A 12993-nucleotide genomic window follows, 5' to 3' on the forward strand; every position below is an offset into this window, starting at 1 on the left:
AGGTTGTTCTGTTCCTAATGGTGGCTTCCATAACATGTTCAAACTACAAAGCAAAGGTAAACTGTTAAACATTGCTGCCTCGTGTAATTGTTGTCTTTCCTTTTGAGTTGATTGAGGGAATATACAGCCTGAGGTGTGTCAAAAGGTGGAAATGGTGGTACTTCACTTGTAAACAACTCACATTGTATGCACTAAATTGAAGACTTCCTGTGGATTTGATGTTGGCAAGGGGTGGGTGGCTAGCCAGCACAGTTGATTCCAAGATTTAATCATGTTCCTTGGGGGTGTCCTCTAGACTTTAACCATCAGCAGGCCAAGTGACACTGTATTGATTTTCAATACAAATACATTTTAAAGTAAGATGGCAGGGCGATATGAATAAAAGCCAGGAAATACTTACTCGGGATTTTTTTTGTTTTAAAAACTATTCTCCATAGTCTGGTGAGAGGAGCTATTGCCCATTGTTACCCAACAATCCATGACAATCTCTCTGCCTCTATGACGTTTACTTTTATAGGATAGTATGTTTGGTCTGGCCTGATAAAGAAATAAACTCAAACTAAAATAGTTATTTATTAATAGTATTATAGGGACAAAGATAAGCTATATTGTAGTTCTCTGATTAATCAACGTGTTTAACAAATGCCATTCAATTTCAGGTAGGTCATGGTACTGGGTCGTTCGCCCCCTCGATGGAATTCTAGTGTCTTGTGAGAACTGATATGCATTGTGCTGTTTTTATCCAGAGAGGGTCTGAAAACTAGAGAAATTGTGCCAGTTACGGGCTCTTAAAACATTATTCAGCAGAGGTTTCCCTCCCTAAAAACTGGGTTAATGAAAAGGCCAAACGACTTTCTTGCATCCATTCATACACTCTTGCTTTCTATCCCAAGGCAAGCTTTTGTGGTGGAAAAGCAGAATGTTTATTGTCTGCCTTTGCATCTCAGTAAAGCCTTTCCTTATAGGGGTGTCAGAAGTTGGAGGAGGGGTATTGCACTTTCCATCTTAACTTAAACAACTGCAATATTAGGCTTGATACAGGGGCACTTTACTTTCTGATGCTCAAACCCAATAAACATAGTGACCTATTACAGTTTAGTGTACATAAGACAACTCTCTCTGTTTGAACAATGCCAGATTTGCGCTTGAAAAATATATAGTACTTATGGCATATAGTAGGAAGCAGTGCAGTTTTATAAAGGCACAGCCGATACACACACTCCCTTGAAAACATCCTAAACTCAGGTGACCTGTCAATATAACCAACATTTTTCTTTTTTAACATTTCTGGCGGGGAGTAGGAAAATGCAGCCTGGCGGTGAGAATTACTACTTTGCATTAAACAGGACTACAAAATGACAAAATAGTCTCATCTCTGTTGTATTAAATTATTCAAGAATCTATAATATTATTTTATATATGATTTATAGTAATGTAACTTGGGAGCATCCTGATGTAACTGCACATGTATCCAAGGACACTGGAGTTGTTTATTCTTATAGTAGTAGTAAATAGAGCTTTTTTTGTATGAACTTGGCATATAAAAGTGTGTGAGTATGTATAAAAAGAAGGGACAAAAATGACGTATACCGTAGTCTTTTTTTTTATTCCTACCACACAATTTTACTGCACACCATCATCTCTGCCAGCCTTCCATACTCTATTCTTTCACTCTGTTGCAATTATTGCAGGAATTCCGATTTGAAAGAATTAAGAGTTCAGACTGATTCTGAAAATTGTGACCCAGATCAGATTAAAAACCACATACGAAAGCAGCCTAGATCGGATCTGAAATTTTCTTCCATGCCACTTATTTCATCCAGGCAGTCTAGAAAAGAGTCACGCCCGAGCCAGATAAAGGCAAAAAAAGAGGATTGGGTATCTTTAGCCTTTGCTGCCCTTGGACTTCATGTCAGAAATACAGACAGTCCTAGTTAGTGCTTGTCTTAATAATCCCACACATGTTCTGTTAAACTACCATCAGTTAAAATGTTGCGTTTGCATTGTTGACACAACAAACCATTAAAATAAACTAAAATGTTTTCTTGTGAAGTTCTACACTTTGCATAGACTGCGTTGTTTCACTACCCAATGTCCTGTTAATACAGCTGCGGCCACTTAGATATATTTGCGGGGGGGACTTGTTTGGTGAGACGTGACCCCGCTCGACCCTCTCCAGTAAACTGGACCAAGTACTTATTAAGCTACTCAAGCCGTTTTCCTACTCGGAGACTGCTCGTCACATTAGACGAGCAATCGTGATCAGGTCCGGGTGAACGGATGGACAGGCAAACAAGGTCAGACACATGGGTGGGCATGGCTTGCTACATGTCAGACCACTGTGACAGATACATATTTGCATCTCCACCACTGGCATCCAAGCTTCAAGGTGAGAAAATTTTGAGAGCTATGTTGAGAATGTATGTGATAACACCAGGTGATCCACAAATATACCAGCTTTTTGGAAAAAAGCCAATGTGCCTCTAAATTTATTGCACAACAGAATTATGTAATTTATTTTATATATGGATACCAATTTTCATGCTAAACTGTAGACTGAGTTTATAATATGTGAGGACGTGACTATCCAATCAAACGGAGCACATACTTAAGAGATAAATCACCATTCACACAGACATTCAAGCATAAGGAGAATTAAAATCTCTCCAATGGACCCATGCACACTATTTGAATTGTGAGGGGAAGCCAATAGTACCAATAGAAAATGCAATGTGCCCACAGAAGTGACTAAACCGAGACTCAAACCCAGAACCTCTCATCTGTGAGGCAGATGTGTAAACCACTTGGTTTATTGTGCTCCCCACTGTAACTAAGTAACTAATGAAAGGGAAGTAGAATAAACATATGTCTGAAACTAAAATTCAGACTGCAGTGATTCAGCCAGCTTTCTCAAGTCTACCACATAGTGTCTCAAGAACACACATCTGACATAGCCCACATTTTGGGATTTGTAAACACATCTGACGCAAAACACACTCAGTTTCATCAAATGTGTGTGTGAATTGTCTTACATGCATGTCTAATGCGCTTTGCATTTGAAATACACACTTATAAGTGTGTAGATCTTTTTGAGACTCATCTCGCATAACCGGGAAACATACATGCATTTTTTTAATTAATTGTGCACAGCCGTCTGCAGCCGATCACATGGGTTGGGGTATTGCGTCACATCACTGCCGCCGCCGGGTAACACGACCCTTCAAATCAAGTTGTTTTAGAATTTGCACATTTCAAACTAAATACCTCAAGTCTTCTGGCTCATACAACATTTTAGATGTTTGCGTACTTTTTTTACGTTCCATTTTTTGCTCAGAGATTACCCAAATTAAGTACAACATGAACCACTGAGGAGTTTCTTGCATTTTCTTATTAGTCTGGTCTCTGCTGTGTATCTACAATTCTGTGTCATTGTAGAACACGAAGAGTAACCAACCCCCATGGCCATTCATCCTACATCTCCTACATCTCCAACAAAGTCTCACGTTCCCTTTCATTAAACTAGTGTTCATATCATCACTCCATTGACTTCATACCCTTATTTTTTCCTGGAAGTAAATCAATACATGCAGGTCTTTGTTTGCTGTGATCAATATATATGTAATGAAAGCAGTGCGCCAATTTCCAGCTAAAGCATCACTGGCGGTTGGAGTTGAATAGATTTTATTCCTTTTATTGTTTTCACCCAGCATAAATTTATTTTCATCTTTCCTTACAGAATATTTTCTGTTCTTCCTGGGAGCACCATGGCCTAGATATTCAACACAAATTGTGACAGTAGATTGAATCCTAGCAGAATATATCTGTGTAAAATAACCTTTGATGCAGTTTGTCTTCAATATAAGGACGAATAAGCAAGCGTTAGAGGAATTAGTACAGTACCATAGCCACCACATTTTTTTCTATACATTTTATTGCACAAGTTTCATAGCAGTCCTTGGGCACTATTTTAATAGGGAAATAATAAAAATAATCTTAGCATATTAAAGCTACAGTGACAATCTGTCACTAATTGCCTGGTGCATTCCTGAGCCTGCTGGGTGGCATGGTGGGTTAAGGCATAATTTATTTATGTCTGACCTTTTTAGGCTGTAAGTTCTTAGCTAAACACGAGGCTGTCTGAAAATAATCTTTTGCTATGCGCAGGCACACAGTGTTTTAAGACCATTACGTGTACTATCTAGAGGGCCAGCATGACGCCAATAACTTTCCCTCATCACCTTTGTTCATATCATAGTTATCAGCTACAGGCCCTGCCCTCCATTATTGGCACCTAACAGTGTCTGACATTGGGTAGTTGTATGTGGGGTCTGTCCTTCACATCTAATTAGCTTGTTGAATTTAAAAACACAAACAGCAACGCATTTGTAGCCGAGGGTTAGTAAAGGCTATTTGACCCAAGCAACCTCAATCAAAGAAAATCATTACTGCTTGAACTATAATAAATTTGCAGTCAATACAAAGCCTTACATGCTACATGACTGAACTTTACCTACTTTTGCGTTTTTTTTTTCTACTGAATATTAAGAAACTTGGTGAAACGTATTACATTTACTACACAATGCATTGAGGTCATGTATAAACAACTATTGACGTGACTTTTCTTCTACATATGCCTCCATTTAAATAGGCATCTTATTTTATGCTGGTTAAAACAGATTTTTCATCCACCTTCCAAAAAAATAACATCTCTTGCCCTGGAGAGAACTAATCAGTGTAATTTATATATTCAAATTGTAGATTTTTTTTTTTACTGCAGTTGATTTTTTTTACAGAACAAACGGGGCCTAAAAGATCTTAATGTTTTTCATCAGCAGGCATTTGAAGGTGCCACTCCCATACTCATTATGTTCTGTCTCATTAAATCTTTGGTGCAGTAGGCAATAAATTCAGGCTCACTTGAGTTGTTTTTATACAATAGTGCTGTTGCTGCTTGCAAATCTCCTTACTCTTCAGGCATAGTCATCATGTCAGCTTTCGTATAGTTAAAGCAAACTTAGTGGTCTAATAGTGTGCTTGGATTGATCACATGCGGAAATTATCTTAAGTGTTCATGCATATTTTGTTGAGGCATATGTAGAAATGGTTAACTGCACACATTCGGAAAGCATTTTGATTGTTTTTCTGATTTATACCATGTGCTTAAGACTCAGCATGTAGGAAACACAACATTGCCAACTATGCAGTCTTAGATAGATTTTGGCATTGGAACAGGCAATCAATTAATTCTGTGCATTCTTGCGATGATATTTTCTATATCTTATAAAGACAAATATACCATAAGTAATGCCTGAATTATACAGTGCATTTTGAAACCAGGCAGCATCCATGTTTAGCTTTTCCCATCTACACTACAATCTAAAGTCCTACTTCAACACCTCACAATGGCACATCACGAGGTGACACAAATTGGCTCACCATCATGTCTATGACAATAAAAGAGAAATTTGAAGCTGAAGCACATTGATTGACCCAGATACAGTAACCATATTCACAAAGGGGAGGCGACCTCCTGCGGCCACGCCAACTATTGTGTTCTCGGAAGAGGCTTCAATTTCAACACACCAGCGCTTCGTTAGACACTAGCCTCTTGATGACTCACTAGGTTGTATCTTGTGACATTGAGCATGCATCAGCCTTTCATCCTTCTTGCCTTGCCCAAGCATTCTCAAATGAAGGAGCCCCCAATTCTCATATCATGAAGGATGGAATTCTTTTATGCTGCGTAGTCACTTCATGTTTCCAGGTGACCTTTGATGCCTACTTCTTTAACCACAAACAACATATACCTTTGTACATGTATGCACAATTTTGCTAGCTCTTCAGTGGATAAGTGATCGTGAACATGATCTACCTCTAAAAGACTGCAGTTTCATTCTCATTAGCTGAGCTATTCTACACTCCATATTGCAGGTCTCAAATGATCTGCATACTATGGCTAGACATTGCTGACACCAGTGCCTGCCTGACTAATGCTTGATATTATGATTGACCAAAAACAATTTTTAATCTCGATTTGAGTGCACACTCTGGCAGTAAGCAACACATCGCTTGGTAGCTCACGTTGTCTGAGTTTATACTATCACTTCCACTGTCGATATTTATTGAGGCATTAAAGAGCGTGTGGCATGTCGCCTCTTCATTTGCTGTAGCATTGCCGGCTCAGCAGGAATGAGGCTGAAGGGGGGTATATTCTTACTGAAGGGTGTAATATAGTCACAGTATGAACATTGAACATTTTTATACATATGTTGTGTCTTGCATAAAAACCCTGTGTGGGATCGAAAAATATGTATAAGGTGCAATACAATAAATTGAATTGCATTTTCTCCTTGTATTTTAGATGTTATCCTGATTCGTTGCATGGGTTTTAGAACTAATCAATCAAAAATGATGAAAATTAACAATGTTTAAATAGATTTCTTTTGGAACACACACAAAATATTAAAACCACCTAGCCAGTCAGTCAGTAGTTGTTTTAAGTCGTGTTTACCTAGCTGTATAGAAACTGTCATTTATAGATCATATATCTCACAGCAGTGAAAATATGAATTGCACTTGAAAGTAACACAAAAGGCAACTTCATTGTGTTTTAGGGGTCCATAAAAGTCTAGCAGCAAAAAAGTAACACTTTCAGTGTCACAAATGTTTGTTTATTTACTTATTCGTTTAGTTGTTTATTTATTTTATTTTCTATTATTACAACAGTTCTATATCCTCTTTGCTTTAACATAATTTACAATTGTTGCACTATGAAATCTTGCCCCACTGCTACCTACCATCCTCAACACTAAAAAAAACAACATCCCATCAATTTAAGGCATGTCTTCAATGCTGGATTTCAGCCTGGCTCCCTCACACTAAACATTGTCAGCATTGTGACCTTTGTAGAAGATAAGCAGAGGAATTTTGTAATAACAGCCTCGCCATTAATTCATGGCATTGCTTAAACATTGGAGGACTGTGTGCCAATGCTGTTGACCTTCTGGGCCTGTCATGATAGACACAGGGAGCTCAACATAAAAAGACACTGAATTTGGTATATTATAGAACCTAAGCTTAGTTTGCAGAAAATACACCCTCATTTTTCAGCCAGACAAAAAGAAAAAAACATCTAACAGTTTTTGGATAATATAAATATAGTGATAAATTGCAATGAGTTTACAGAATAAATAATACATTTATTATTTATTCTATACACGCATTGCAATTTATAATGCTATTTTTTTTCTAGAGTATAAGTATAATAATAAAGACTGACTTCAAGCACCTGGCAGGGGACACCTTGAACTAGTGGCCAGCCAATGGCAAAGCACAAGGAAACGGACCACCATTCATGCTCACACTCATACAAATTTAGAGATTTAAACTAGCCTACCTTGCATACTTTGGAAATGTGGGAGGAAACCAGAGCACCCGGAGAAAATCCACGATGCAAACTCCACACAGGAAGACCAGACTAGTATCGAACCCAGGACACCAGAACTGTGAAGCCGACGTGCCAACCACTCATCCGCCGGGGAACCTGAAGGGAGCACAAAAAAAAAATCAGAATTAGCTTTAGTCTACTGTTATCCCCCTAATGTACATGCATTTGGACAGATAAAAAAAATACTTAAGAATGAACTGCATGGAAGATGCACTTCATAAAACATCGTGGTAGAGTCTTTACACCCTTTCTTTTACCTGATCATCATTCAGTTGCTTTATGTTTCAACATTTCCACATTAGATCCCTTTTGCTGTTTTACTCAGTTGTATTTTGAAATGCAACAGATGGCATCTTCTCAGACACAAGCATTTAAATAAAAAGGGAAACATGAAAAGAATGTTGTGTAGACGGCAGAAAAGAGCTTTGGGTCAAGATGATTGAGCTGATGTTATTGCAGCCTTGTCCACCCTTTGAGCTCCCCGCTTGTAAAATACTGGTGGGGGGTTAGGAAGGCATGCATTTATATTGGATCAACATGTCTTGATGTCTTTTTTTTGTTCTCCAGGACCACCACTTGCGTTAATGGTAAGCAGTCCCTCATGTAGTTTGACTGACCAAATTTATTGACTTTTGAGTAGCATGTATTTGTTTGATGCATTTTTTTGTGAGGGTGCCACTACCCCAGTGGAAATAAGACACAAATCCAAAATTAAATATATAAATAACTGGTTAAATAAATAGAGATAATTTGCTCTCTGAATGTGTTTTGGCTTTTATTGGACATCCACAGTGGGGTCAAAACTAAAAGCATATTTTTAAAATTGTACATTTGCTTTGTTCATGCTGTGCTTTGGATGTTGCCATAACCTCAATTAGTGAACAAAAACATGCATGCACACACACACATTTACACAAACCATGTATGCTGCTTCATCCATTTAAATTTAGAGGGAGTTGATGGAGTGTTTGTTTGTATAAAAAAAAAACGCATTAATGCACAAGGAGATTGGGAGTTTGTCTCTGTAAGTGAATTGTTTTGCAGAACTATCAGCAAATCTGTTACTTATCAAATTATACAGAACATGTAAAAAGGAGGAATGTGTCTAAAAGTAACTGGGTCATGGGGAGTGTGGGGGCTATTTTCGGACCACAAAACCTCCCTCATGTTGGATAGACGTAGTGAGTGGAGACTGTATGTGAAGTGGGTGCCAGTTGATTAACTGCACATACACTTAAGGCATCCTCTAACTAATACCAAATATGGGTGTCAACCAAAGGCAAAAGAAGAAAGTTAAGTAATCAATAATAAGTAATTCAGTTCTAGTATGTATAGGAAAAAAAAGTTCAAAACAGTCAAACCTACCTAACCTTTAACCTGTTAAACTCCTTTAGAAATAGTTGTTAATTGTTAGCTTGTAATGACTATTTTCCTAGAGAAGGCCCCCTGCATTGCGCTCAACAACATAGACATTGTCTAAATGAGATCTTGTGAACTAAATAGTGGAAAAACAACAGTGACAAACCCATTACAATGCCCTCACCAAAAATGTGTGTGCCAATGGAGATGAAGTCAAAAGACACAAACAAGGCTTTGTTCTGCACTTGTCAGGGTTACTGCGTATCGAAAGATTGTAACAGGCAACACCAGCACATATTATCCCATTATAGAGCTGTTGAAAGATTTATAGTTTGGCATGATAGAATGAAAGATTTCCACTAGCGAGCTCAAATCTGGTATTATTATTCAGTACGGTACAGTCAAGTGAAAGTACTTTTGTAAATTTTGTCAAAATACATCCAGACCATTTCATATTCATGGCATGTAAAAAATATCATTGGCATTTAAGGGATAAACAATATTTGGTGTCATATATGACCTCTATAGCGTATATGCACATTTGAGCTGTTGCCTCATTAAACTAATTTTTAGTCATAAAATGTGAGCTATCATATGCTGGTGTAACATCAATTAATGTTTGTCTTTTTGTAATGATACTCTAAAGAAATATAAATATGCTCAGCAAAATAGTGACAGAATGTTGTCACGCAGTGGCATATTCCTCAAACTAAAAATAAAATAATACTTGGTATATTTCACAGGAATAATTAGGGGTGTAACAACAATACAGTCAAATGGATCAAAACAAAATATCAATCAATATTTTCATCTTTTTAGATGAGCTGTTTTGTTGTCTTTCATTCACATGCCTTTCAGCATTAAGATTGGGAATATCATCAGAATTGGGTGCAACGTAATTTGATTCTATTGCATGAAACAAAACACATTGAATTGAATTATGGGAGACGTTGTATTACCAGCAAACATCATATTGATGTCAGAAGAATATATATTGTAGTTTCATCATGAACATATTCCTATTATTATAAAAACAACACAAACAGCAACAGCATACATATAAATAAGTATAAGATAACTAAATACAATTTTATCTGATAGGACGGTTTCATTTTCTTTGCTGCTTAGGGTTGCATGCGTTAAAAGTAATTTGTAACAACAAAAAATCAGTATCTGAGATTGGAAAACTGATTATTTACTGGGTAGTATCAATACAATATACTGCATCATATTCTGTCTATGCCATATTTTACTGTACACTGGAGGACTGTGCTCTCAACCGTTTTAAAATTCATATGGCAAGTATTTGTCTTTTCATGTCATGTTCCATGTCCCACTTTACTGCAGACATGACTCACAGACATTTTTTAACCATGATAATGTTGCCTTTAATAGTGCTAAATCATCAAGCAGATCATGCTGCAAAGCTGTTGAACACATTATAGGGCGTGGATGCATGTAAGATGTCTCGAAAGAGTTTTCCAATGAAAACTTAGCTAGGACCACCAAAGCCTCTTGCCTAACCTCTGATCTAGCCAATTGTTTATTGGTCTGTCTGCAGTGTGGTTGGAGAATGCAATCTTTCCAGCATTGATTTGTGTCTGTTTGAAATAAAGGAGGTCCAGACGCCACACACATGCTTAAGTGAGAGCTCTTTTTGTGCTTTTCATCTTTGAACACTTCACGTTTCACCACTGCTTGGAAGCCACAGTTTAGTGGTTGATTCCTTTGCTTTCTCGTCATGTCTTCTCCCATAGCACTAAGAGGCCTGAGTATGCGAATTTGTCTTCATTGTTACTTTGAAAATGCCTAACACCACTGAGCATATAAGACATTAAAAAGTACTCCTCAACCTACACTGAAGGATATTCTCCGAGGATAATCCATTCAGAACCATGCAAAAATCAAGAGTTAGCACTGGCATGACTGTTCTTACGAGTGACCAAACCTATTCAAAGACATCCACTACATTGATGTTCTAAACAGTAATGGGAGGACAGGCATAAGAGGAGTAAATTATGTGCAAAGGAAAATCCTCCCTCCGGGATTAATGGCAGCCTCTGTCTCTGTTCACAGGAAATATGAAAGACCCTTTGTTAGTGAAGGGCTCGTTGTTGACACAAGATAACTAGCACCCTCTCCCTCAACTACTAAATTCATTGCCTCCTCTCCTGGTCCATCCTTCACTCCATTTTTTTCCCCTTCCGATAAGCCTGTGTTTTCTGTCAAAGTTGCTCATTTAAGATTCCACGCTGCGCCTGCTGCACAGACGAGGGCCCGGGAGACACTCGGCCGCATTGTTAGTATTCACAGTGTCATCTAGACTTCCTGTCACTGGGTGGGCAGTAGGACTGGGACATGTACAGTTGGCGATTTATACTTTCACCTGTGATGTCCGTCATGTGTGTTACAATTGTTGAGAACCACTATGCTATAAAAAAACAATGTGGGTAATATGTGGCTAGTGAACTTCACTAGTAGTTACATTGTAGTTTTGTCTCCAGTGTGGGTGTGCAGTAGTTTTAACCTTCTTAGTCTGTGCTAAATAAAGAATGGACTTCCAGTAAGAGGAAATGACTACTTGACACTGAACTGGCGGCGTGTCTTTCATCAGGTCACACATTGCTCTTCTTACACCTGCGGCTCATGACAGGATGTTGGCAGGTGTTAATTGCAATTGTAAAACAGCGAATGATGCTCAATGTTGTTGTGGCATCTCCAACCCTCCCATGGGTTACACTATTCTGGGATAGTTTAAATTAATAATAATAATATTTTGCAATTAGGAGCCTTGTTGTTGATGGAATGTCATGTCTATTGCAGCAAAGTAACACAAGTCAATTGCTCTACATGTCTGCACATTAAATATCCATTTTGATTGCAACAAACCATCCAAACGTTTATTTTACTGATGTTTCTGAGTCATTCGTCATAGTTTGCTTTTCCTTGCATGCCTTGTGAGCTCAACATAGTCCCAGTAGAGAATCTATTGGCTCCATATTGACTTCCTCAGGCTGTCTCCAACGGATTTGACATGGATAACGCAGTTGGGATTTAAGGCGTGAGGAGGGAAAGGATGTAATAAAAACCAGAGATCCACAAATGAAAGAAAGTGGGAGAGAGTGAAATAAAGAAGACTTAAATGAATGGGGGCTCAGGTTTTCAAAAGCTGCTGGGTTGTCAGGGGCAACTACCTTACCCTCCCCATTAGAAGCCTCTGGAGCTAGCTTATAGAGGAGTATGAGTGAGTGAGACTTATTTGGCTCAAATACTATACCATGCTTTCATTTGTAAGTGATATATGTTTTTTTTCCCCTGGTGCTCCACTTGGAATCTAACATTAATGAGGTTCACAGTTTCCTGTTATTCTACAGTTTCATTTAAATAGCAAAGATGGAGTTCATTTGTTTAATTCACTGGGCTTCACTGCTATTGTAGCGGGGGCTTGAACAGCCATTCTTTCAAAACGATCAGGCTTATTACATCTGATGGGTCTCCAGTCTCAAATAACCTAATGTGGGCATGATAGACAGGATTCTGGATTTGGATTTATTCATACTATAAATTTAAGCGCATCCCCAGGACCTGTATTCTGTAATGGGCCATGACGGGCCATCTCTGTTGATGAAGGGGCCCGATGTCCCTAATGTGGTTGACGGTCCAGCATTGGCTTTTTAAGTGAGGGGGGGCATGAGCTGGACTCTGTCTCTCATTAAAATGACCTCCTTGCCACAAGAGTAGACCCATAAAACAACAATTTAATGTTCTTAACAGAAGAACGCCACAATTTGCCCACAGCTCCATAGCTGTAAAAACGGAATTGAATTCCATAAGAATGATCTGTTGTCAAGCTCGTGGCACCAGCTGTCTGATCATGTTTAAATGTAACCCCTGGGTGTCACTCCATTTTTGTTGCCTAAAATGACCCTAATAGTATATCTCCCACCACTCCTCTTTCTGGATTAGAACATGCAAAGAGAGCATAAAACATTTCTATTTCATAAAAGATCAAATGAATTTGGCAATGGTATTTTCACTGATCAATGTCGGCATTATATTTGCCATGACACAATTCTACTGCTACATTTGTTATCCTTAGTCCAAACTACTTGGTAAATTTATCCCAGAATTTACTAAAGCACACACTCAGTTCCTGTACAGTGTGTCTCCGTGTACATGCATGGCAG

At 38.2% G+C, this 12993-nt stretch overlaps 1 protein-coding gene and 1 long non-coding RNA gene across 2 annotated transcripts in view; one reads left to right on the forward strand and one right to left on the reverse strand.

Annotated features, from left to right (window-relative positions):
* The window catches only part of cdh2 (cadherin 2, type 1, N-cadherin (neuronal)), a 45971-nt gene that overhangs the window by 4487 nt on the left and 28491 nt on the right, over positions 1–12993 (forward strand). The window lies entirely within an intron of this gene.
* Positions 7408–12993, reverse strand: part of LOC144202045 (uncharacterized) — an 82004-nt gene continuing 76418 nt past the window's right edge. Inside the window, exon 3 of the long non-coding RNA XR_013327453.1 lies at positions 7408–7543. This is a non-coding gene — a long non-coding RNA (uncharacterized LOC144202045). The remainder of the gene's footprint in view (positions 7544–12993) is intronic.

This window comes from Stigmatopora nigra, chromosome 9 (genome assembly GCF_051989575.1).
Source record: "Stigmatopora nigra isolate UIUO_SnigA chromosome 9, RoL_Snig_1.1, whole genome shotgun sequence".
NCBI classification, from domain to species: Eukaryota; Metazoa; Chordata; class Actinopteri; order Syngnathiformes; family Syngnathidae; genus Stigmatopora; species Stigmatopora nigra.